The following is a 25,887-nucleotide window of genomic DNA, read 5'->3' as shown; positions in this document are numbered from 1 at the left end:
CAATGCCCCCGGAAGAAATAATAGAAGAAAGATCATTGGAATAAAAGAATGGAGAAGAAAATGCCAACTTCTGCCACAAATGAGCTTGGAAAGCACCCTTCCTAGAAGGTTATAACTGAGTTGTTGGAAAACCAACAACGAAATGAAGCTTGTAGTGGGTTTATGGAAAACTTCTCAAAATTGAGGCGAAATTTTGCCACTACGGAAACAAATAATATAATTGATAACACCAACGAGATGAAAAACTTCGTCCACCAGGATCATAGAGAGATAACTTGGACCATTGATAATCACCACAATAGCAACTTTCCTTTGGGAAGGCTTTAGGTGAAATTTTTACCAAGATAACTCCAACGATGAGATTGTTGGATTTAAAATACCTCATTCTTGACAACATGTGAATCACGAAACATGAATGGAAATTGCAAAGAATGATATAACACCATCTAAAAAGATAAGGTTGTCACATCCCTAGCCTGGCTATGCACTTGGACTAGCTTGGTTGTTGCATCATGTCTAAATTTTATTTAAGATTGAAATGGGGATGTCCAAACCCTAGCATTAAATCAACTCAACTAGGATGGATTAAAATCTTTTTCAATAAACCCAAAATGTCCCTAAGAAAAGTTCATGATTTCTGGTTAAGGTGGAAACCTCTGCCAAAAATGATGAATATATTCTTAGATCATTTTTGGATTTTTGAATTAAATCATATTGTATTTGAGTTTTGGATTTAAATACTATAAATAATTTAATTGCTCAAATAATTCTGAAACTAAATGTGGGTCACTAGAATAATCCAGAGAGAGTCCAGAAATTATTTCAGGAGTTTACAAAATGGTTTAGCATTATTACTAAATCAAAACAGAGAAACAAAATAGAAAACAGAAAGAAAAACTGAAAAGGAGAAAGGAACCCACCTGGCCCACCTGGCCGGCCCAGCCCACTTACCTCCTCGCTCGTCGTCTTCCTCCTGCCAGTAGGCAGGAGCGAACACGCGCGCACCCGCACAGCTCTCCACCTCCTGCTTCGCGCTGGAGGCCGCCCCTTCGTCCTAATCGGCGCCACGGAGACGCCCAACACCTTCTCCCTCAATTCCCCAACTCTCTGGTGCCTCTCCCCTCTCCCCCTGGACCTCTTCCCCTCCTCTACTCTCTCCACGCGGCACCACCGAACACACCCGCCGCCGTCGACGAGCTACACCACGGCCACAGCCACCCCCTCGCTCCCTCTCCGCATCCATGAGCTCTGACCCGACCCCGTGGAGCTACACACCCGACGTACGCGACCAGAAGAGGCCCCAGTCGACCGGAGCATCGTCGTCTTCATCTTCGGTGCCCGGAGATCACTGCCGTCAATTCGCCATCGCAGAAGCTTCCCCGAGCCCTCCGAGCTTCTCTTACAACCCCTTGTGAGCTCCTGCACCTTCCCCTATGCTCGCCTCCCATCCGTTTCTCTCCGCTAGCTCGATTCCGCCGGAGCTGAGAGCTCATCGCCGCCGGCTATGATGCCGTCGTCGTTTTAGCCACCATAGCTCGCGCCTGAGCGCGTCAACGCGTTCGGTGCCTTCCCAGGAGCACACGGCTCCCACCAGCTCCTCCTCCCGAGCACCCTAACGTCGAGCCCAAACTATCCCGAGCCGCTGTCGCTGCCGAACCTCATCGCCGGCCACCCTTCCGGCGACTCCAGCACCAACCGCCACCACCCCTAGATGCGCTGCACTGTCAGCTTTCCAACGGGACCGACCGCGCCTCGAACAGCCCCCTGTATGTGAAACCCGAGCCTCTCCAGCGAGCCACCGCCGCGGAATGTGGTCGCCGGCGAGTAACCCCGGTGGCCGCTGACGTGGCGCCACCATTAGTCACTAATGACCCTACTAATTGAAACCCTGACCCACTTACATATGGGCCCCACGCCCTTAATTAACCATAGTTTAATTTTTGTTTAGTTTTGTTAGAGTAAAACGAGATTGAAAGCGAAAGGACAATCAGTCCTGGTTTCCATTGATTCTCAAGTATATATACATCTGGAAGAGGTGGGAAGAAGAGGTGTCTGTTCCGGAGGCATCCCTCTAGAACAGGTGCCTATTGGCAATAGAAAGAAGGGACATGACTGTTCGGGGTTGGACACACCCCTTTCCTAATAACTATTCATTAATTAGCATGTGCTAATTAATATACTAATTAATTCCTAACACACCCCCTTGTACAACACCGCTCCTTGAATGTTTCATCATTGAAAACTTCTTGTACAGAGATCTTCCATCTTGAGAAATCTTCCGTATAATCTTGAGAGTCTCCTCCAAAAACCATGTGGGAAAAATATGAGGAGAATAGAGCAGATATGTTGCTAAAACTCCTTTAAACCCAATGGGAAAAATAATAAGGAGAAAAAGTGCAACATATAATAATTATTGTCTCCTTGATAACTCATATGAGAAAACCTTTGAGAAAGGAGAAAACTCATTGGTGAGTTTGGAGAAAAATAAATATGCTTTGTATACTTTCCTTTAAAAAAACCCAGTGGGGAAAAATAGAAAGTATTGCATATGTCCCCTCGTTAAAACCTTTTATGAGAAACTTTGAGGGAAAGCTCATAAGGGAAAAGAGTGCGATCTGATATATCATTGAAAACTCCTTTAAAACCAAGTGGGAAAATATAAGGAGAAAATGATATGACATGTCATAATAATTGTCTCTTTTAACTCGATATGAGAAAATCCATAGAGTTTAGAGGACAATAAATATGCCATGTATACTTTCCTAAAAACTCCAATGGAGAAAACAGAAAGTATGACATATGATCTCATGTTGATATTACCTCATTAAATACCTTGATGAGAACCTGTAAAAGTAAACTCATAAAGGGAAAATGAGTATAATATGATGCTTTGAATAGGAGTAATTCGGGAAGATACTCCCCCTGATACTTGCAAATCCTGAAGTCATCGAATACCAATTCCATGAACATCTTTCTGAAATGTTCAAGTTGGTAGAGACTTCATAGACAAATCAATGAGATTGTCACGTGACTTGATTTGCAAGATGAGCAATATAGTGATATTGCTTACTATGTAACTTGTTTGCATCCAGACAACACAAGCAAATTATCTTTGAGATAATAGTTGGTGGATGTAGCCACGAGGTCTGTTTCGAAGACCTTCATGGGATGGATACCACACCTAGCTGGAACACAAAGCTTGTCTATGGTCTAGCATGGTAGGGATCTGATCAATGGATCCAATGATATTGGTGTCTACATTTCTCTGAAACTGAAAGACTCGGACAAAATGTTTGATGCCATGGAGATATCAAAAGATATTCTTGACTCCCAACCAATTGTGTTTGGTGGGTCCAATGGCACAAGGATATGGAACTTTGTGTCCCAATATCTCATTCCCATCAACTCATGGTTTTAATGGATCTTTCTCTATGTCTAGAGAATGAAGCCATGTGAGTTATGGGTGTATAAGATTTGCCCACAATGAATTTCTCCAATATATTTTGGATATAGACAACATAGTGTACCATAATGTATGAGTGAAGGTGCTCGAGGTTTTACCCAATCCTTCATCTCAAAACCCGCCATTAATATGATCATGTGCTTCGTCATTGCAGGAGTAATCCCTGTGTATGACAGACAAGCATGGGTAATCATCATTGTAGGAGTAATCCTTGTGTACCAAAATGTACCGACAACAATAAGTCATATGGTCACTTACTAGTTTTTAAAAAGTGTATGTTGCATTTTGCATTTTGATTCAGAAGTGAGATTCCATTGGGAACCATATATGTCTAAATCTAGTGATCAACATGGATATGTTATCACTACATCTATCAACTGCATAAATAGATGATTTTGTACTGCCAATGATATAAGTTATCGGAATGAGATTTCACCTCTGGAGAAAAGTTGGGTATCTGCGTGAACCCTTGTGCTACAAGACTTGCTCTATGTTTCACCACCTCGTTGTTCCCAATTCTGTTTTCATAAGAAAACTGGTGTAGGTATTGCTTATGTGAATACCTTTCCCTTTATTGAGCAAAAAATTTTCTACCTAGATTATACCCTTTGCTCGAGTTCAGTCCGAGTGTTGTTCACACTTTGCCATGGCCATGGTCTTTGGACCTGAATCATGTGAAAGTTTTTATCAATCTAGTTGAGAAATGTATGTCGACAATTGTAGACTTCTGATTATATGTTTCTCCAGAATCTATATATCAACAGAGTTGATGGAAATATCGTTACCCATGGTGACTGTTCGCGATTTCCAATGCGGTTGAGTCGGGTATCCCGATGTCCTGGTCATTGTGTGTACTATGACCTGGGTTGGTGGAGGTTGCCCGTCCACTAGGTGTATACTACCCATTAGGTGTCTGCCAACGTGAAGTTGACTTGCATTTACTAATTCAGAGGCCTCGGTATCCTTGCTTGCGAGAAGCCGAATCCTAATGTACTATTGCCATACTTCTCCCCATGTTGCTGTGAACGGGGAGTTGAGTGGTTTTGTTGGTACCTCCACTCTTTCGGGCATATTTTTGCAGGATTGTATGATTATGTGACACCTTTATTTTCAGCAAATGAATCTGACAGGTTATTTGCAATGTGTTGCAAATCTTTTGCACGCATGGTTCAGATCTTTGAGTACGTGGACTTGAGGCAAAAATGTGTTGAGCATTTCACTAATTTCCTGGCATTATGTATGGTACTTGAAATCTCCCCCTAATGCCTGGAAATGTTCCTCATTGAATCAACATACTGACCTTGAATAACTACCCATGTGAGGGGCTTGAGGTATTGACGGTTATACAGTTATTCCTCACATAGATCCCAAATATATGTTGAGGGGCCAATGATGTATGTCGGGGTGGTGATATCGGTATTCAACCGAATTACCGCAGATGGGAAATACTTGGTAGATTATCACGTATCAAAGATAGAGGGGAATGACATTATGAAGTTTGGTCATGAGCGTGTAAATACATGACTCCAACGTAAAGTTGGTAAGTTACAATTACTAGTACAATGCCCGTGCGTTGCCACGGGCCTTTTAATTTTTTCTGATTGCATACATAAACATAATGCACTTCCAATTTCACATGTATAGAAAAAAATTACAGCAACAACTGAAAAATGTACTTGATGCAATGTATTTTCATTATTCCACCTCACTTGCATCTCCTAAAATATCAGAAATATTGTCTTCAGCTTCCTTCGCACAGTACTTGAGCAATTATAGTAAAAAAATCTTCATTGACTTGTAACCATCCTGCATGAGTACTTCATACAGTTAGCATGAAGATTTCACACGAAAACGTAAGAACGTGCAAACATAGAGTACTCAACTTGTAAATTGGATGAACCAATTTTTTACCATTCCATGAGAGCATATTAAAATCAAAAACAAAATAATTCAACACATACTGGAATAAATAAATATTTATTATCTTGATTATAATGATGATAGATAATTGTATGTATCTTTAATATAAAAATAGAATAGACAAATATGAACAGCCTCCCACAAAAAGGAAAAGCCACTCCTCGCCTCTCACCACACAAGCACATCACACGTCCCTTATCCCCACCGCGTAAGTCACAACTTCAGCAACTCACATGGCGTAGTCTTCACCTTCTCTCCCTGCCACTGCGCCTCTTGTCCCGCCACAACACATCCCTCGGCTCCTCTCCCCACCAGCCATCGCCTCCTTTCCCTGTCTATGGGTCGACCTGTAGCGTAGATCAGCGACAATTGCTGGCCTAAATTCTATTGTCTGCATGCAGTGGCTGGTGGACACCGACCGAGGAAAGTAGCAACAGGGCCATAGGTAACAGGCATCAACAATGTCGGTGGAACCAGAAACAATACCATCAAACATGAGTGGCGATCTTGACCAAGCTCCATGTAGGTTAGTTCTTCCCCTTTCTTGTCATGTTTTGTCTCTGTTCTCAAATGAATTATTCATATATTGAACAAACGTAAAGAAAAATAATAATCTCACGTGTATCTATCAAATAAAAATTGTGCAGCAAACTTGCAGTGAACTTCGCTGATAGTGAATTTAATTGCTTCTATGATGAATGCAGAAAGAATTTCTAAGAGATAGTAACAACTGAGATGAAGTAAATCTGGTAGTCTATTTACATGGGAGAGATATGGCAGGTTACACTAATATCAAGTAGAAAGACATGTACCCAATTTACATGGGAGAAGTCATGTATAACAGAAAAATATCTAAAGCTGATGAACCTGAGATTATTCTTGACCTGATATGCTTCACAACTTGAGGGATATTTCTATTTGGTTCTCAATTTACTCAAGCTCCTCCATGCTAAGTGGACCCAGATTCTCACCGAAATATTTATACGATAGGAGAACGAGGGCCGAAAAGTTGGATCAACATTGTAGTATATATACAGAAATTGTAACCTGAAAACAAGTAGGATCAACATTGCATTATTGTAGATACATATACATGATTCGAGCATGTGTGTGTTCGTGCGCGTGGAGCTTGAGAATTGCACGCCTGTGTCGTTGAGGATGCCGACGCCGGCGGACGCGAAGTTGGCACCGACGAGCAGGTTCTCGCCGCGCATGTAGGGGCTCAGGTACGGTAGCGCGGGCTCTGCCCCGAGGTACTCGCCTGATCAAACATGTGGCAATGTCAAGAACTACTCTCCCAACCGAAAGAGAAATGGTGCAGCAGGGAGGATAACGTACTGATGATGTCGGGGAAGGACCGGGGGGAGGGGTTGACCTTGCAGGTGAGCGTCAATGATGTAGAGGTTGCCGGTGTCTTCGCCGTCCATGGAGGTGCAAGTCCGTCGGAGGGACAGAGATGGCCAGCGGCGAGTGCTTGTACCCGTTGAGGCTAGGCATTGTATCAATGTAGCTGCAACCGTCAATGGTGTCGAAGCGTAACATGCGGTTCGCGCGATCGGCCAAGATGACCTTGCTCTCCGAGGTCGTGGGCAAGAAATGAAGACAACGAGGAGACCTGATGGAGTAGGAGACTTCCGGTGGCCTCACGAGCAGCTCGCTTTTTGGCGGATTGATCTTGGGTGCCGCGGCCTCTGCCGTCGCCAAGTCGGTCTTGCAGATCCATCTCCTCTTGGGCGCACATGCCTTGGCGGGTGTCAGTGTTGGCAACACCTTGCCATGTGTGGGCGCCTCTTGTGCGGTCCGGTGAAAAAAGTCCATCTTGGAGAGGTCCAAGCGGCGCAGCGAATACGCGCGTTTGCACCCGTCAAACAGCCCCAGGTTTAAGAACTGGCTTGGGTGCCGCGGCCTCTGCCGTCGCCAAGTCGGTCTTGCAGATCCTTCTCCTGTTGGGCGCACATGCCTTGGCGGGCGTCAGTGTTGGCACCACCTTGCCATGTGTGGGCGCCTCTTGTGCGGTCCGATGAAAAAAGTCCATCTTGGAGAGGTCCAAGCGGCGCAGTGAATATGCGCGTTTGCGCCCATCAAACAGCCCCAGGTTTAAGAACTGGCGCCGGATGCCGCCGCTCATGTCCGACGATCCTTCTCTCCTGGGAGGGTAATAAGGACAAAAATTAGATCGATTGAACTTCCAAGGTTGGTTAGTATGAAGTGAGGTTCCTGAAACCCGCATACTCGGTGAATCACGTGAGGTTCTTAAAACATTTGCATGACCAGGTTAGTATGAAGCTTCAGGCTACAATGCTTATAAATGAATAAAACAAATGATTAAGATCGTCACTAAGGTTTAACACTAATTTTATTTAATGGGGGCATACATATTCTAATGGTTTAATAAAAATCTTATTGAACATACATCTGTATGATTTCATACACTTGGACAACTTTTTAACTTCTTCATAAGTCACATGGGAAAATCTTCTAAAATAATATCAAGCACTATCCAAAAAAGGCTTAGGACATTGGGATGTGGTTGACCATTGCCTCTTCTTGCAACTGCTCCATTTTTCTTGATTATTAAACAGGTAATATCTTGACATCTAATAGATACCTTGATATCTAGTGGTGGAAGGTCTATTTGCAAGTTTACCAAGTGAGATGAATAAGTCAAACCTTGTGGCTTGGGTTCTTAGTATTTTTCAAGATGGCCTGAGTTGGGGAGCAGATAATATCAACCGGCACATCATGACTTAGCAGCTTTTCAACAGAAATGTCATCTACTAATTGCTTTTCATGTACTATGCTTGTACACAAAACTAAAAGTTAACACTCATGCATTAGTGTTTATTCAAGGAATATACGTACGTATATCAAACCGAAACTAATGAAGCACCAATTGTTTGCCAGAACCAGTAATACATATGGATCGAAAGAGAATGATATTTCCAGCCGGTCATCACCACCAAACAATTCAGCAAGAGTACAAGAAACATACCCACAGGAACAAAAACAGTGGTGATGCTTGCCTACATCAACATTAGAACCTAAACATGCACGAAAAAAATGAAAAGAATAACACTTTTCCCAACATATCCAACTATGTACTAAGGAGTGATGTTGAGTAAATTGGCACCACCAACAACAGTGGATCTCAAGATCACCTTTTGAAGAATTGGAGATCCTCAGCAAGGGTTGCATTGATTCTCTCCCCACTTGTTGTTGGCACCTGGGTATCACAAAAATTGAAAATGCTTCATCATTATTGTTTGGGCAAAACGGAAAGACGCTAAGGATACATAATTTTAGCCAAATAGTTCAAAGCCATGTAGCACTAACAAGAATATGTTGCACTAATCTATCACCAGCAACGTTATAGTGGAATCTAAATATATAAGTAGCAAATCATGGAATTTTGTATTTAGACACTAATCCATAGTATCACTGGAATTCTCATCCTAATCTTCTCCACTGGTTGCACATCATCTTCCTTGAGTATGAGCAGACCTCACTTCCGATAAGCCATTCAGAACAGTCCACTCTGTACCAGACTTCTCTTTACATAACCTATATACTGATATGGTATAATGGCATAATAAACATACTTATTTTCTAAATTGCATAATTGAAAACAAATCATGAACTATAAGAAAAAAAGAATGACGAACCAAGCATTGCAGATTAGGCAGAGCATGAGCCATTCATTGGCATGCATGCTAGTACCTTAGGACCTCCTATAGGTATACTCCTGTGGGTGGTGGCTGGTGCCCGATCTTATTATGAGATCTTAACAATTTTTTTGTTTCTCATTATCGTTTCCATTTTACTTCTCTTCCCCGCACAATTAGTGTGCTCATGCCCTTCCTCTATCAATAACAATGCAGCTCTCCTGTGTACTTTCTATGCTCTTGTCTGTGTTTTTTTTGTTGAAGAGAAAGTTTTTGTGGTAGCGAGAGAGAGGTAGAACTGCCTTACGGACCTCCAATTAATCATGAAAAAAAGCAGGATAATATGAAAGAAGCTCATGTCCCAGCAGTTGTCGCTGAATTTATATAAATCTGTGAGAAATTATGCTGCTTAATTTTGGATTGCTTGGAGTAAGATTTTCGCATAGGTAGGTGCAGCAGGTAATAGCTCTGAATCAAACTGGAAAAAATCAAGATTGAATCATTTCTATGCCTCGCAATTTCTATGAACTGTACATAGTCATCGTTTAAACACCACATGGATAAAAATTAAAATATGAACTCAACTTGACACCATTCTGTAAAAATCAGAACCTTCTATGGCTGGCCATCGAACAACATATACAGCGAGGTAAGTAGGCATATACGTACAAAAAAGCAAACAAGCTTGATTAATACTTCTGTTTAACATCAAGTCAGTTGAGTTAGGAGGGTTTAGTAAGCAATAAAAAATACTTCAGTTTAACATTAAGACCTTGTACGTATCCTGAGAAAGAAATCAAACGAATATACATTGATCTTCGATTCGGTGGCACAAAGTAGGGAGCAGCATGTGGAACCTCTGTACAGGAAGTAAAATTACCTGAACACCAATCTTCCTCCAACAGTTCTCAATTTTGTAAACTCCATCATACCGCACACCAGATTCAGGAGCATATGAAAAACACTTCTCTTTGAGGGACCTTTTTAAGTTCACAAACAAGATGATATAATAACAAATAGCAGCAGAATGGTAGATGGCCTGCATATATGCAACAAAATGTAACAGTGAAAAACAAATCATGGAAGATAATAATGCACTGAAACAACACATAAATGAAAATAGTTTCAATATCATTTTGTTTCACTGAAACAACACAAATGGAAATTGAAAACCATTTCATCTACATGAATCAAATTAATTCATCTTCATGCTTTTCTGGTCAAAAATTAAAGAAAATACTTCAATGGTAGTTAATGCTTTAGTCAATACTTCAAATGGTGAGCAATTTCAGTCAATGCTACATTATTTTCAGGTGACTACAAAATTATGCACTAAGGCGAGCAGCTTCAGTCAATACTTCAAATGGTAGTTAAAAGGAAAAAAATAGGAAAAGAAGATACATATGTCATGAATCCTAACATACCTTGCAGTCTCAGGGCAAGTCTGATCACTTTATAAGATTGCAGGCGACCTTTTGTCTCAAGATAACTCGCTAGATCACCCTATTGAGTTAACACAGATCCAGTTATCGGCAATAGAAGAGTAATGTTTTCCAGGACAATCCAGTAAGATCCTTTCTTATGGTTGCAATAACAAAATAAAATTGTTCACGAAACTTATATGCATACTGCTTTCAAAAACCCTATTACATGGAGGAATGCTTTTCTAGATATTTAGAAAAAGGAATACACATATTTGTTCTGTTTGTAAAGTAATCTGGATATGCATAAATTGACCTGGATATTCAAAAAAAAATGTTCACGAAACTTATATGCATACACGCATTTTCTAAATATGATGAAAAGTATTGTAAAGTGATCTGGATGAGATGCTTTGAATAGAAATCACGTCTTGCAGACTCCCTATTAGGCCAATCACAAGCAATCCAGTGTTCCATTTACCTGCACATAGATTCACAAATCATGTCCAACTCTTCGACATCAGGCTTAACAATAGCAGAAACTTCCCCAAGTGAGCACTTTACCTCTATATATTTGACTAACAACATGACAGGTTGTGTGTGCTATTATGAACAAAATACAATGAACAAATTTATGGACCGATATGGTTGCTTCATTTTACTTCCTAATAAGTGGATTTCTTTTCCTGAACAAATTGACTGCTGATTTCAGGCAGTAGGATAGATGTTAAGCAAGCAGATATATAAACCCGAGAGCACAAGACAAGATCATGCACGTATTGTAACGGGGAAGATGTGAATTACTTAACAACGTATCCAAACGAAGCAGATCGAAGACACACGCACGTACATATACAAATCCAATGAGCAACACCAAAATCACTTAAGTACGCATCCAAATTAACCTTGATGGGGAAGGAAGGAAATTGAGATGGAGAAAGCATCTTACCTTGGCGGTGGCTAGAACGGTCACGACGGCGGCGGCTAGCTAGGTATTCGCGGGCGCTCGCTCTGGAAACGGACGGAGCCCAGGAGGCGCCTCGCCTTGACGCGCGTGGCGGGTTCCTCACGGCGCGGAACACTCCTCCTGCCCGGCGGCGGGGTCGTCAGCCAAGCGGCGACGGACGGAGTCCATGAGACCCTCGCCTCGGCGCACGTGGTAGGTTCCTGGAGGCGAAGGGATGGAGCGCCGTATGCTTCGCCGTTGACAAGCTTGAAGGGAAGAGAGGAATGGAGGGCGGCGGCGGCGAGATGGATCTGCGGTGGCGAAGGATGGAGGGCAGCGGTGAAGGGATCTGGTGTGCGAGTCGGGCGTGCGACTGGTCGCTCGAGGGCAGGAGGCCTCGCTCGTGCGATTTATTCTCTGATTTTTTTTCGCTGGTTTTCTTTCGTAGGTTTTTTTCGTCCGTTTTTCTCTGGTGCGAGGGAGGTTTGCGTGTGGACTGGGTGGGGCGTCGCTAGGAGTTTTTTCGGTTCGTGGTGACTCGGTACCAAAAAAAACCATGGTAGGTGGGACGAAAATTAAACCCGGAACGCGACCTACCAACTGAGACATTAGGAGTAGAGATGAGGTTAAGATCATGGAATGAGCTTAATTCTTTGGATAAAGGATTCTACTAAACCAGTTTGAGTCTAGACATATAGGACAAAGTGCTAAACTTCAATCCTAGGGCCATAGTGAAGGCACACAAGGAGAATTCTACAATGTTGTCCATTCAATTTTGACTGTAATTGATGTTCAGGATAATGAGCCAATGGTTTCATGTGGATAAAGCACACTTGATACCATCGTATAGATGTGTCTTTTAGAACCATCGAATACTTGGATAGTCTAGTCAATGGTTAGGAAGAGCCACTTACCTTGACTTGATGTGTTCAAGGAGACTGAGTGGTTCAGTGTAGACGTTAAGGTGCGCGAGCCATAAAATTAGCTTCCCTGATTCACATGTAGGGCACATAAAATCCAAAAATGTTTAGAATTTAGCATCATAATAATCATAAACCAATGGAATTGCTGATAGATTCTATTTCAACCCAATGTCTGGATGACCAAGGCGAGCATGCCAAGTTTGTCATGTAAAAGACATTCTAGAAAACTATCCTGTACGCAACATGTGCTACGGGTTTTGTAGTATGTGTAGTGCAATCATGATGATACATAGATAATGTGTTTGCCATATCCGTTGCATATGGTAAAGAGAAGATATTCCTCTTTGTTGTCATCATAAGTTTCGTTATGGAAACTATTCTGACGGATATCTCTATAGTTTAGTAGGATACGGGTTGACCCAGACACGATAATGCATCCTTGATCCTACTCGAGTACCCATAGGGATAGTAAATAAGGCTCGAGTTGAGCCAACAATATCATCGTGTCTAGCGATTTTAAAATATCTCCTTTTCACTCAACAAGAATGGAAACATTTCACTTCCCTAAGTATAGAGTTGGTGGCAGTCACATATTATCTTTCATCAGATTGATCCCCGTAGAAATCTATATATAGACTTGAAGATTCCCAGTATGAAAATCTTTATCAGATATATAGAATACATGCAAATGTATTTGTACCAAAGTGCGCGCGATGCGACCAAGACCAACACAAGCGAAGGCCGCCATGGCAGATGCATCACCGGCGACGGGGGGAAGGGACCAGGCGCTCCCTCATCCTCCTCTAAGGAGGAACCACCGAGAAGGCCGGAGCTTGAAACCGCGCCGTTTGCGAGTCCGAGCGTGGCCGGGCTCCATGCGCCGGTGCGGCGGCCATGGCTGCTCGACGGCGGGCTGGGGAGCGGCACGCTGAGAGCCAAGAGGCGGGGAAGAACCCCCGCACGCAGCAAAGGCGGAGGTGTGGTCGGTGATAGGGACGGCAATGATGTCGACAACCGTGCCGACGAAGACCGTGGATACGGGCGCCGCCGTTGGCGGAGTGAGAGGCCTCTCCAGGGGCAGCACATAGCGTCGTCTTACTCTTCCGGAGGGAGGAGCACCGCGTTGCCCGCCGCCACCGGAAGGTGGTCGCGTCGTGCATGGCTTCGCCTTCTGGACGCCGGGCGCAGGTGTCGCGGATCGCGCGTGGGAAAGGCGCCTCCATACGGGAGGGCTAGGCCATCCCGTCGATCTGGACGATGCCGCCGGAGCCGGCAACTTGGTCCAGTACAGGACTGAAGCCAGGCGATGCCTCATCCCGTCGATGTGTTCGTGTTAAAGCAAATTTGTGTAGCCATGATGAAAATTGGAAAAGTAACACCTTGTTTTTCTGTGGTAATTAGATGAAGTTGGTGCTTGACTCGAAGTCTTTGCTTCATTTCTTCTTCCCCTTTGGGTATTCCTCTCTTGGAGTTTAAAATCGCCGGAGCTGTTCCCGCTCTCCATCGGGGAAGTTCTTATTCGCCTGTTCTTCTCCCGTGGCCTCTCTTGGAGAGTTGCGTTCTGGCCTATTTTCTCACCGGGCGCGCACCGATGGAGTAGTTGCAGAGGGGCGGATAAGAGATGAGAGCCGTGGGCTCGGCCGCCGCCGCCCGGGAAAGGCTCTCCACACTGGAATCGCTCAGTCGGAGCGTGCTGATAACGTGTTAGAGTAAAACGAGATTGAAAGCGAAAGGATAGTCAGTCCTGGTTTCCATTGATTATCAAGTATATATACATTTGGAAGAGGTGGAAAGAAGAGGTGGGAGGCATCCCTCCAGAACAGGTGCCTATTGACAATAGAAAGAAGGGACATAACTATTTGGGGTTGGACACGCCCCTTTCCTAATAACTATTCATTAATTAGCATGTGCTAATTAATCTACTAATTAATTCCTAACAAGATTTAACTAATCACAGTGGCCCACGCGTCAGCACTGACCTTGCTTACGTGGCCATTGACCGACCCCACCTGCCAGTGACCCCGGGCAGCACTGCGTCACTGACCAGTGGGACCCACTGGTCATATTTGACCCGGCTGACCTCTGTTGACCTGCTGACATCAAAGTGATGTCATGCTGACGCAATATCTATTTTCTGGATTTATTCTTATTCAGGAAATTCTAGAAAATAGTAAAAACTTCTAAAAATCATAGAAATTCAACAGTAACTCCAAATTAAATAATTTATATATATATAAAATGATCAGAAAAATCCAATCTATCTATCTGTACCATTTTCATGCATGGTAGAACAACTAATGACTACTATTAGGACAATTCAATTAAATGGCATTTAAATAACCACATGTGGAGTTTGAATTTGAATCTTGGATTCAAACCAACTTCATTTAATCTGGTTTTAGTTGCTTTAGCACAAACAACAGCATATTGCCATGTCACATTCATGCATCATATTGTGCATTGCATTGATTGTGTTCTTCCTTGTTTGCCGGTATTTGTCCCCTCTCAGTAGACAACGTTCCGACGATGAGTTCGATGACACCGATGAAGAACTATATTATCTTGAGAAGTGCCAGGCAAGCAAAACCCCCTTGTTCATTCCGATACAATCTCACTCTCTCGCTCCTGCTCTCTTTTACTGCATTAGGACAACAAGGACTCATGTATTACTTGCTGTGGTAGTTGAACCCCTTTTCCTCTGCATGACCTGTCATTGCCACAGTAAATAGATGAAACCCACTAGCATGAGTAGGAGTTGTTTGAGCCCTGATGTGCCTACTCATTCATGTTTGTTGTCATGCCTGCTACTTCTTAGAGTTGAGTCTGGTCTGATTCATCGGGGATGAATTGGAATGGTGTTGAACTTGTCCTCAGGAACTGAGTTTCGTGTTTGTGATCCATGAACAACTATTACCACGCATTGGAATGCTTAAGTGCCCCTCTCGAGTTATTAATCAACTCGATCTCTGTCCAGGAGTTGCAACTAGTTTCTGGTGTTTGTAGGTAGTGCTAGTAGTCTACCAAGTGGCACCCGGTACAGGTGGGCTTCGGACAGACTAGGCACAGTGGCACGGTGTACCAAGTGGCACCCGGATGGTGGGCTTGGGAACCCTGCTCACATCGTTTGGGGCCGTGAGCGACACCCCGGCCGGATCTCCTTGCGGATGGAACCCGAATAGGCGATAAACCTTGACGAGAGACTTGTGTGGCCGACACCCTTGCTGGGCTTCCACTTGAAGGTTGCCGAGTACATGTCGTGTAAACGACGGTAAGTGGTGAGAGCATGTGTGAAGAAGTACACCCCTGCAGGGATAATATGATCTATTCGAATAGCCGTGTCCGCGGAAAAGGACTTCTGGGTTGCCTGTACAGTTCATAGACAAGTGAAAGTGGACACTCTAAAATACGCAAGATAAGTGTGAGTGCTATGGATGGCATTCTCGTAGGGAGACGGGAGCAGATCCATAGTGGTGTATTGATATGGTGAATATGTGGACTCGTGTGCGCCACCCCAAAAGAGTTACTTGCAGTCGTAGTTCAAGATAGCCACTGAGTGAAAGATGGCTTGCTGCAGTTAAACCCCACCACCCCTTTGTTGATAATGGTGCATATGTAGTTAGTTCTGATGTAAGTCTTGCTGGGTACATTTGTACTCACGTTGCTTAATTTATGTTTTTGCAGAGAGACTTCAGTCTCGCTAGTAGTTCCACATGGACTTCGACGTTTAGCTTGTTACCTCAGCTACGATCTTGTGCCCTCAACAGGATTTGGTAGATAGTCAGGCTTCTCAGCCTTTTTCATTTCTAGATGTCTATACTCAGACATGTTAAGCTTCCGCTTGTGCTTTGACTTGTATGCTCTGAATGTTGGGTCATGAGACCCATGTTTGTAATATCTCGCTCCTCGGAGCCTATTGAATAAAATACTTGAGTTGTAGAGTCATGTTGTGATGCCATGTTGTATTTACACATATTGGGCATATTGTGTGAATGTTATTGAAATTCTTGGTATGTGTGGGATCTGACTATCTAGTTGTTTATCCTTGGTAGCCTCTCTTACCGGGAAATGTCTCCTAGTGCTTGCACTGAGCCTTGGTAGCTTGCTACTGCTCCAAAACACTTAGGCTGGCCGGCATGTGTCCTTCTTTGTTCCTGTGTCTGTCCCTTCGGGGAAATGTCACGCGGTGTTTACCGAAGTCCTGCTAGCCCAGTTGCTACAGCCCGGATTCACTCGCTGATGACCGACACGTTCGTTGTTGGGTCATGTATGCATGTCCCTGTAAGTTAGTGCCACTTTGGGTTCACGACTAGCCATGTCAGCCTGGGTTCTTTGTCATATGGATGCTAGCGGCACTATCATATATGTGAGCCAAAAGGCGCAAACGGTCCCGGGCCAGGTAAGGTGGCACCCGTGGGAATACCGTGCGTGAGGCCACAAAGTGATATGATGTGTTACATGCTAGATCGGTGTGATTTAGGATTGAGGTCCTGACAGCTTTGGTATCAGAGCTTGACTACTTGTAGGATTACCAAGCCAAACTGGTCGAAGTTGAGTCTAGAAATTCTTTAGTTATATAAGGGAATTGATTGTGGGATGGAACGTAAGGCTCTTTTTACTCCTTTACCTTATGCCCTTCTGATCTGAGTCATCATATCTTTCCTACGGGGTTAAGGAACTAGGCTATCTCTTCTTTCTATCAGGATCACGTGTTACTAATCCGTAGACCTATAGGATTGATGGTTCTAAGCTTGAGTTCAGTTCCTACTATGTTCTGTATGTTCACAGTTGACCTCAGAACCTTGATATTATGATTATCGAGTGGTTTGCCACCATTTTTGTAGCATGTCTCAAAAAATTTTTGAGCATTTACAGCAGTTATGCTGTCCGAGTCATCCTAGGTTTCTAAATAGTCTGAAGCATTTGCAAAATCCCTTCCTTCCGTTTCGATGTTCCTTTGGGCCAGATTAACCACACTAATTGGTGAGTTGAGGTACTCTGTTGCCTTGACATATATGTTGGAGCTACTATTATGACCCTAGGTGTCTTAGAGTACCATCTAGTAATCTAGCCATATTTTGTGTTCTCGGTGTGATGATTCTGGCCATCATTCTCGAAAGCATCCCGTGATGCCAGTTAGTAGTAGGTATTCTACTTCTGGGTTTCTGAGCCCAAGATTCACCCTACCTCATGTCGATAGTGTTTGCTAGTTCCTTTAGGTTATTAGTAACCTTGAGATAGCCCTCGAGGTTCATGGTATATCGTTCTTCCAAATACAATGAACTACTTATGGCAGCAGTTCCTCGTTGAACCAAAGAATCACAACAAAGGTGCTCTTGATGAGTTCTCGATTCTATGTTGTTGTTTTGCCACTACTACCTTTCTGCATGGGTTATCCGGAAGAAACTTGTTGAACTTGGTTCTACATACTAGTCTATGCATCCACAACTCAGAAAGTTACATGTTCCTTGAGTTGTCCCTCTTTAGTTGTTTTCTAGGCCTCATCTATCAATTGATAGTTAGGAGTAGTCGTGCATTCATGTTCATCGATGCTTATTATTCTTGTGGTCCATCAAGCCATTCTATTCCATAGTGACTAGGAGAAACAAACTCCAGTACCCTTTTCCATTTCCAGGATTGGGTCAAAGCAGTTGTGTTCCGCAGATCAAGTTGCAATCCAGCTTCTGGTCTGTTCTACCTTGAAGTATTACCATCCTTATATCAGGAATATCATGGGAATTGCACACCCTCTTATGAATTCTTGATGCGGTGATACTGCTCGCCATCATTATTCACTCCTCGGTCCCTTTGTTGTTGCAACCGGAATGTCGACATGTGAACTATGATGTGTGAAATCAATACTACTAGGAACCTTGTTGCTTGGTAGTTAAAGGACAATAATTTCATGCTTAGCGTGTTTCTTCTTGAATCATCATTCTAAGACTGATCGTGCTACCTAGTCCTTATTTTCGGTGCACCCTTCGATCAATGAGTTAGGATTGTGCCAATCCCTCGCTCTTTTGATCATATCGTCTTGTCCTGTAAAACAAGATTGTTCTCGAGCTTGGTGGCATATCGGTGGTTCGTGATTTTCTGAATATCTTCTCGGAAGTATCACCAGGTTGTCACCTAACCGCTATGTTGAGTTCGTGATCAAGGTGGTTTCTCTATGAACCTCCCCTTCTCCAAGAATCTGTGTCAGATACCCCGAGCTAGTTGGTTAAGCTAAACAACGACTTGGAGAGTTGGAAGATAAAAGCTTGCCCAACTTAGTTCATTGTAAGGGATATCTTTTGTGTGTGTGTGTGTTGAAGAAATATGATATATTCATTGGTTGATCCTTGTGATCAATTGATATGTCTATTGTCACGTCAAAACCTTGATTTGAGTATGCGCTATCGTCAAGTCAAATAAGAACCAAAGATATTCGTAATGTTGTCTTACTCATGGTTGTTTCCTCGAGCATACACCATTATATCTTTGAGTCTGACCAATGCTATCACCTTGTTCACATGATTGTGGAACTCCATTTATATGGACACCTGGATGAATTGTTGTTGAGCCCATCAACAACATTCCTATCTTCTCCATGAATCATGTTGAACGTCCAGCTAGTATTGGAAATTTTTATAAGCATTATCTTCATGACCCGCTCCTGAAGCATATGCTCGGATGTAAGAAGTGACTCCCTCCAGTTCATGTGCAATTGGTGCAAGTTGCCACCGTGCATTCGAGAAAGTCAGTGTTGCTTCCTTTGGAATCATTCCAAATCAGTCATGCATACGTGCGAAGTATTCTGTGGTTTGGAGACTTGCAACCTTCATCCTACATGTGTTCCTAGCACACCAAGCCACTGACTGATTTGTTCCAGGAGAAGGAGTTCCTTTTAAGAGCTAACCCGGGCTTAATCAAGGACTTCGTTATCCGCAATGATGGTTCCCCACCTGAACTCGATAGCGTTTTATTATAAGACTACTATGTGGTCATGCTTGTCTGGGACAGCGTGTTCACATGTATGTAGCAGGACCAGCTCATGTTTTGGAGCTTGATATCGTAGTTTATTCCCGAGAATCCCGCAACGCCATCTCGTCGATTTGTGTTGCAAACTTTTATTTTTCTTTCTAGACTCGATGAGTCAGGAATATCCTAACACCAATCAAATCTGAATCTCAGGCAGATATGATGGTTGGAACAATTCCCAAGAACTATTATATTGGTCTCTCTGTAACCCAGTAAAGTGGATGTCGTGGCCAACACACCCAGCAGGAAGACCTATTGTTGTCGTATCTTGATTGAGGAAGTGGCCACCTCCCCATAAGGATTTCGTAGGATTTACTCCAGTAGTTACTCTTTATGGATTTTGTGTTTCCGAAGTCTGACCTTTTACTTGATGTTCTAGATACCAAACCATATCTATGAATGGGTTACGCTAGTACATCAAGGAGAACATTATAAGCGGAGTGCTAAATGTCTCTCGATCGATCTTCTAGATTTTGATTCCTTGGCCTCGCTAAGGTGAAATCTGAGAAAGTGTTATCCTCCTTTGCATATGCATTGTCCATCACTGTTCATCATGGTAGTATGTTGTGTCGCCGGGATCCTTGTCACAGATGTTGGCAAGACCTTGATGATTATGGAAATGCTCAAGTTCTTGAGAGCACGCTCAGTCACTGGGTTATATCCTCGATATCAATTGGAATGTGCCTTCCATTTGCCGAGTTGTTCTATAACCATAGTTTCCTTTCTGATCAGAGTATGCCATTTCTTCAAACTCTTTTAAATGATCGTTTGTGAATTGCCATTAGCCTGGTATGGAGAGTTTCAATGATCCTTTCCGATAGAGTTTCCTTCTGACTTCATCAAGTTGGATGAAGATCTAGAAAGCAAAGACGTCAAGCTCAATATGAAGCAATGAATCAACATTTTCGAGAAGAGCAATTGGATCATGAAGATTGTGTTAGTTTGTGTCCCCTTTGTCCTCTTACCTCACGTCTTGAATCTCGGGACGAGATTCTTGTTTAGTGGGGGTGAGTTGTCACATCCCTAGCCTAGCTATGCACTTGGACTAGCTTGGTTGTTGCATCATGTCTAAATTTTATTTAAGATTGAAATGGGGATGTCCAAACCCTAGCATTAAATCAACTCAACTAGGATGGATAAAAATCTTTTTCCATAAACCCAAAATGTCCCTAAGAAAAGTTCATGATTTCTGGTTAAGGTGGAAACCTCTGCCAAAAATGATGAATATATTCTTAGATCATATTTGGATTTTTGAATTAAATCATATTGTATTTGAGTTTGGGCATTTAAATACTATAAATAATTTAATTGCTCAAATAATTCTGAAACTAAATGTGGGTCACTGGAATAATCCAGAGAGAGTCCACAAATTATTTCAGGAGTTTACAAAATGGTTTAGCATTATTACTAAATCAAAACAGAGAAACAAAATAGAAAACAGAAAGAAAAACTGAAAAGGAGAAAGGAACCCACCTGGCCCACCTGGCGGCCCACGTGGCTGGCCCAGCCCACTTACCTCCTCGCTCGTCGTCTTCCTCCTGCCAGTAGGCAGGAGCGAACACGCGCGCACCAGCGCAGCTCTCCACCTCCTGCTTCGCGCTGGAGGCCGCCCCTTCATCCTAATCGGCGCCACGGAGACGCCCAACACCTTCGCCCTGACTTCCCCAACACTCTGGTGCCTCTCCCCTCTCCCCCTGGACCTCTTCCCCTCCTCTACTCTCTCTGCGCGACACCACCGAACACACCCGCCGCCGCATCCATGAGCTCTGACCCGACCCCGTGGAGCTACACACCCGACGTACGCGACCAGAGGAGGCCCCAGTCGATCGGAGCGTCGTCGTCTTCATCTCCGGTGCCCGGAGATCGCCGCCGTCAATTCGCCATCGCAGAAGCTTCCCCGAGCCCTCCGAGCTTCTCTTACGACCCCTTGTAAGCTCCTGCACCTTCCCCTATGCTCGCCTCCCCTCCGTTTCTCTCCGCTAGCTGGATTCCGCCGGAGCCGAGAGCTCATCGCCGTCGGCTATGATGCCGCCGTCGTTTTAGCCACCATAGCTCGTGCCTGAGCGCGTCAACGCGTTCGGTGCCTTCCCAGGAGCACACGGCTCCCACCAGCTCCTCCTCCCGAGCACCCTAACGCCGAGCCCAAACTAACCCGAGCCGCTGCTGCCGCCGAACCTCGTCGCCGGCCACCCTTCCGGCGACTCCAGCACCAACCGACACCACCCCTAGATGCGCTGCACTGCCAGCTTTCCAACGAGACCGACCGCGCCCCAAACAGCCCCCTGTATGTGAAACCCGAGCCTCTCCGGCGAGCCACCGCCGCGGAATGTAGTCGTCGGCGAGTAACCCCGGTGGCCGCTGACGTGGCGCCACCATTAGTCACTAATGACCCTACTAATTGAAACCCTGACCCACTTACATATGGGCCTCACGCCCTTAATTAACCATAGTTTAATTTTTGTTTAGTTTTAACTAATCACAGTGGCCCATGCGTCAGCACTGACCTTGCTGACGTGGCCATTGACCGACCCCACCTGCAAGTGACCCGGGGCAGCACCGTGTCACTGACCAGTGGGACCCACTGGTCATATTTGACCCGGCTGACCTCTGTTGACCTGCTGACATCAGAGTGATGTCATGCTGACGCAATATGTATTTTCTGGATTTAATCTTATTCAGGAAATTCCAGAAAATAGTAAAAACTTCTAAAAATCATAGAAATTCAACCGTAACTCCAAATTAAATAATTTATATATAAAAAATGATCAGAAAAATCCAATCTATCTATCTGTACCATTTCCATGCATGGTAGAACAACTAATGACTACTGTTAGGACAATTCAATTAAATGGCATTTAAATAACCACATGTGGAGTTTGAATTTGAATCTTGGATTCAAACCAACTTCATTTAATCTAGTTTTAGTTGCATTAGCACAAACCACGGCATATTGCCATGTCACATTCATGCATCATATTGTGCATTGCATTGATTGTGTTCTTCCTTGTTTGCTGGTATTTGTCCCCTCTCAATAGACGACGTTCCGTTGATGAGTTCGATGACACCGATGAAGAACTATATTATCTTCAGAAGTGCCAGGCAAGCAAAACCCCCTTGTTCATTCCGATACAATCCCACTCTCTCGCTCCTGCTCTCTTTTACTGCATTAGGACAACAATGACTCATGTGTTACTTGTCGCGGTAGTTGAACCCCTTTTCCTCTGCATGACCTGTCATTGCCACAGTAAATAGATGAAACTCACTAGCATGAGTAGGAGTTGTTTGAGCCCTGATGTGCCTACTCATTCATGTTTCTTGTCATGCCTGCTACTTCTTAGAGTTGAGTCAGGTCTGATTCATCGGGGATGAATTGGAATGGTGTTGAACTTGTCCTACTGTGTGTGAGCTAAGTGAGTGAACACGATTTGGTAAAGGTAGCGATGAGAGGCCATGTAGGAGTACATGGTGGGTTGTCTCATTGAAGCCATACTCAGGAACTGAGTTCTGTGTTTGTGATCCATGAACAGCTACTACCACGCATTGGAATGCTTAAGTGCCCCTCTCGACTTATTAATCAACTCGATCTCTGTACAGGAGTTGCAACTAGTTTCTGGTGTTTGTAGGTAGTGCTAGTAGTCTACCAAGTGGCACCCGGTACAGGTGGGCTTGGGACAGACTAGGCACAGTGGCACGGTGTACCAAGTGGCACCCGGATGGTGGGCTTGGGAACCCTGCTCACATAGTTTCGGGCCGTGAGCGACACCCCGACCAGATCTCCTTGCGGATTGAACCCGAATAGGCGATAAACATGGACGAGAGACTTGTGTGGTTAGTCAGGTCGTGGCCGACACCCTCGCTGGGCTTCCGCTTGAAGGTTGCCGAGTACATGTTGTGTAAACGACGGTAAGTGGTGAGAGCGTGTGTGAAGAAGTACACCCCTGCAGGGTTAATATGATCTATTCGAATAGTCGTGTCCGCGGAAAAGGACTTCTGGGTTGCCTGTACAGTTCATAGACAAGTGAAAGTGGATACTCTAAAATATGCAAGATAAGTGTGAGTGCTATGGATGGCGTTCTCGTAGGGAGACGGGAGCGGATCCATAGTGGTGTATTGATATGGTGAATATGTGGACTCGTGTGCGCCACCCCAAAAGAGTTACTTGTAGTCGTAGTTCAGGATAACCACTGAGTCAAAGCTGGCTTGCTGCAGTTAAACCCCACCAACCCTTTTTTGATAATGGTGCATATGTAGTTAGTTCTGATGTAAGTCTTGCTGGGTACATTTGTACTCACGTTGCTTAATTTATGTTTTTGCAGAGAGACTTCAGTCTCGCTAGTAGTTCCACATGGACTTCGACGTTTAGCTTATTACCTCAGCTACGATCGTGTGCCCTCAACATGATTTGGTAGATAGTTAGGCTTCTCAGCCTTTTTCATTTCTAGATGTCTGTACTCAGACATGTTAAGCTTCCGGTTGTGCTTTGACTTGTATGCTCTGAATGTTGGGTCATGAGACCCATGTTTGTAATATCTCGCTCCTCGGAGCCTATTGAATAAAATACTTGAGTTGTAGAGTCATGTTGTGATGCCATGTTGTATTTACACATATCGAGCATATTGTGTGAATGATATTGAAATGGTTGGTATGTGTGGGATCTGACTATCTAGTTGTTTATCCTTGGTAGCCTCTCTTACCGAGAAATGTCTCCTAATGCTTCCACTGAGCCTTGGTAGCTTGCTACTGCTCCGGAACACTTAGGCTGGCCGGCATGTGTCCTTCTTCATTCCTGTGTCTGTGCCTTCAGGGAAATGTCACGCGGTGTTTACCGGAGTCCAGCTAGCCCAGTTGGTATAGCCCGGATTCACTCGCTGATGACCGACACGTTCGTTGCTGGGTCATGTATGCCTGTCCCTGTAAGTTAGTGCCACTTTGGGTTCACGACTAGCCATGTCAGCCTGGGTTCTTTGTCATATGGATGCTAGCGGCACTATCATATACGTGAGCCAAAAGGCGCAAATGGTCCCGGGCCAGGTAAGGTGGCACCCGTGGGAATACCGTGCGTGAGGCCGCAAAGTGATATGATGTGTTACATGCTAGATCGGTGTGACTTAGGATCGAGGCCCTGACAAAGGTAGGAGGAATTGCACTTTAGAATGCAAGATGAAGAATACTTGAACTCCTCAAATCAAAACATGTGGTGAGCACCCTTTTTAATTTTTGAGTAAAGCTTGGCGGATCATAACTTCAAGAGAAATCTTGAAGGACAATTGAAGAATGAAAAGAATCCTTGACGAACCACCATGTAGAGCCTCCATGAAGAACTCCGGTAATAAAAGGATGATAAAAAAGAAAGAGAAGTTGAAAACACAGGATGAAGCCTTGCGATGATTTAGATGGAGCTTCGCGACGAGATAATGCGGAAAACATGGACCTCTGGAAAAGAAAAGATGAAGCATCTCGAACCGAGAAATGTGACATGATGAACAACCCTGGAAAGAAGAAACTAGATCACTTGGATGAAACAATAATAAGAATTACGTTATGCATATCCTTCACCAATTTAAATTGATGACAAGCAACGGATTTGGTATACTACTTATTCTCGTAGAAAGGATTAAGAGGGATATAGTGTAAACTTGCGAAGGTATAGATGGAACCACCGGTGGGATTTGGAAACAACGAATAAACTGATACGATAATGAAGGAAGTGAAATCTTGAACGAACCACCGTAAGAATTGAAAATGAAAGTAGAAAAGGCACAATTCATCGGGAAGAATTGGAAAACGAATGAAGATACTTGAGGGGATTTAGGTACATGAGAACGAAGAGATCATGATCTGACTAAATAGTATACTTGAACAATCCACCGGTGAGATTTGATGAACGAGAGTTGAACGCTGAGAATTAGTAATTATGACATGATGGCCTTCGGAGGAAAGAATTGGAAATAACTCATGAAATGCTCCAGATGGTAAGAAAAGAATTGTCACAATCAAAAACAATTATGAGGATGGCGTGAAGCTAGAACCATGAATCTCTGGAAGAACGGGTAAGGATTTAAGAGGAACTCTTCTTCGGTCTTCAAAATCCGAGAATGACGACAATAAACACCACCATGAATTATTGAGACACTCCAGAACGAAAATTAGAAAGGTTGAACCAACGACGAAAGAATTTGAAAGATCTTGGAGAAAGACATTTGACTGATGATAATTCATTCTTACATCAAATTTTGAAATGAATTTGGGAATAGCTCCGGGAAAATTAGGAGATTCAGGTAAGATCCTGGAAAACACCTATGGGTTAGGGCCCACTCAAGAGAAAACACCGTTGAATCTTAAGGAGAGATTGCACCGGTTGATTTAGATGGCTTAAACAAGATATCAACCTCGAAATAACTTGAACGGATTGAGAATGGAAACACGAATCTTCCTGAGAAAATCTTAAGCACTCCGGAACAAATGAATAACAAGAAGTGAAAGATTACGAGGTGCACCGGCATGGGAAAACATTTGAAACGGGGAAAGGATATGA

The 25,887-nt window shown here is 43.7% G+C and overlaps 1 long non-coding RNA gene across 3 annotated transcripts; it reads right to left on the bottom strand.

Annotated features, from left to right (window-relative positions):
• Positions 1-4,952: 4,952 nt before the first annotated feature.
• Positions 4,953-11,780, bottom strand: LOC123044873 (uncharacterized). 3 transcript variants are annotated; one of them, XR_006420647.1, is made up of 7 exons: positions 11,416-11,780; positions 10,470-10,548; positions 9,926-10,084; positions 8,542-8,606; positions 6,722-7,530; positions 5,617-6,644; positions 4,953-5,269 (listed from the first exon to the last, which is right to left on the bottom strand). It is a non-coding gene; the product is annotated as an uncharacterized lncRNA (long non-coding RNA). The 3 variants fall into 3 exon arrangements; XR_006420646.1 differs by having other exon boundaries at positions 4,953-6,644; positions 10,470-10,947; XR_006420645.1 differs by having other exon boundaries at positions 4,953-6,644.
• Positions 11,781-25,887: the final 14,107 nt, after the last annotated feature.

The sequence above is a fragment of the Triticum aestivum genome, chromosome 2B (assembly GCF_018294505.1).
Source record: "Triticum aestivum cultivar Chinese Spring chromosome 2B, IWGSC CS RefSeq v2.1, whole genome shotgun sequence".
NCBI lineage: Eukaryota > Viridiplantae > Streptophyta > Magnoliopsida > Poales > Poaceae > Triticum > Triticum aestivum.
This window is presented reverse-complemented; position numbering and strand designations above follow the sequence as displayed.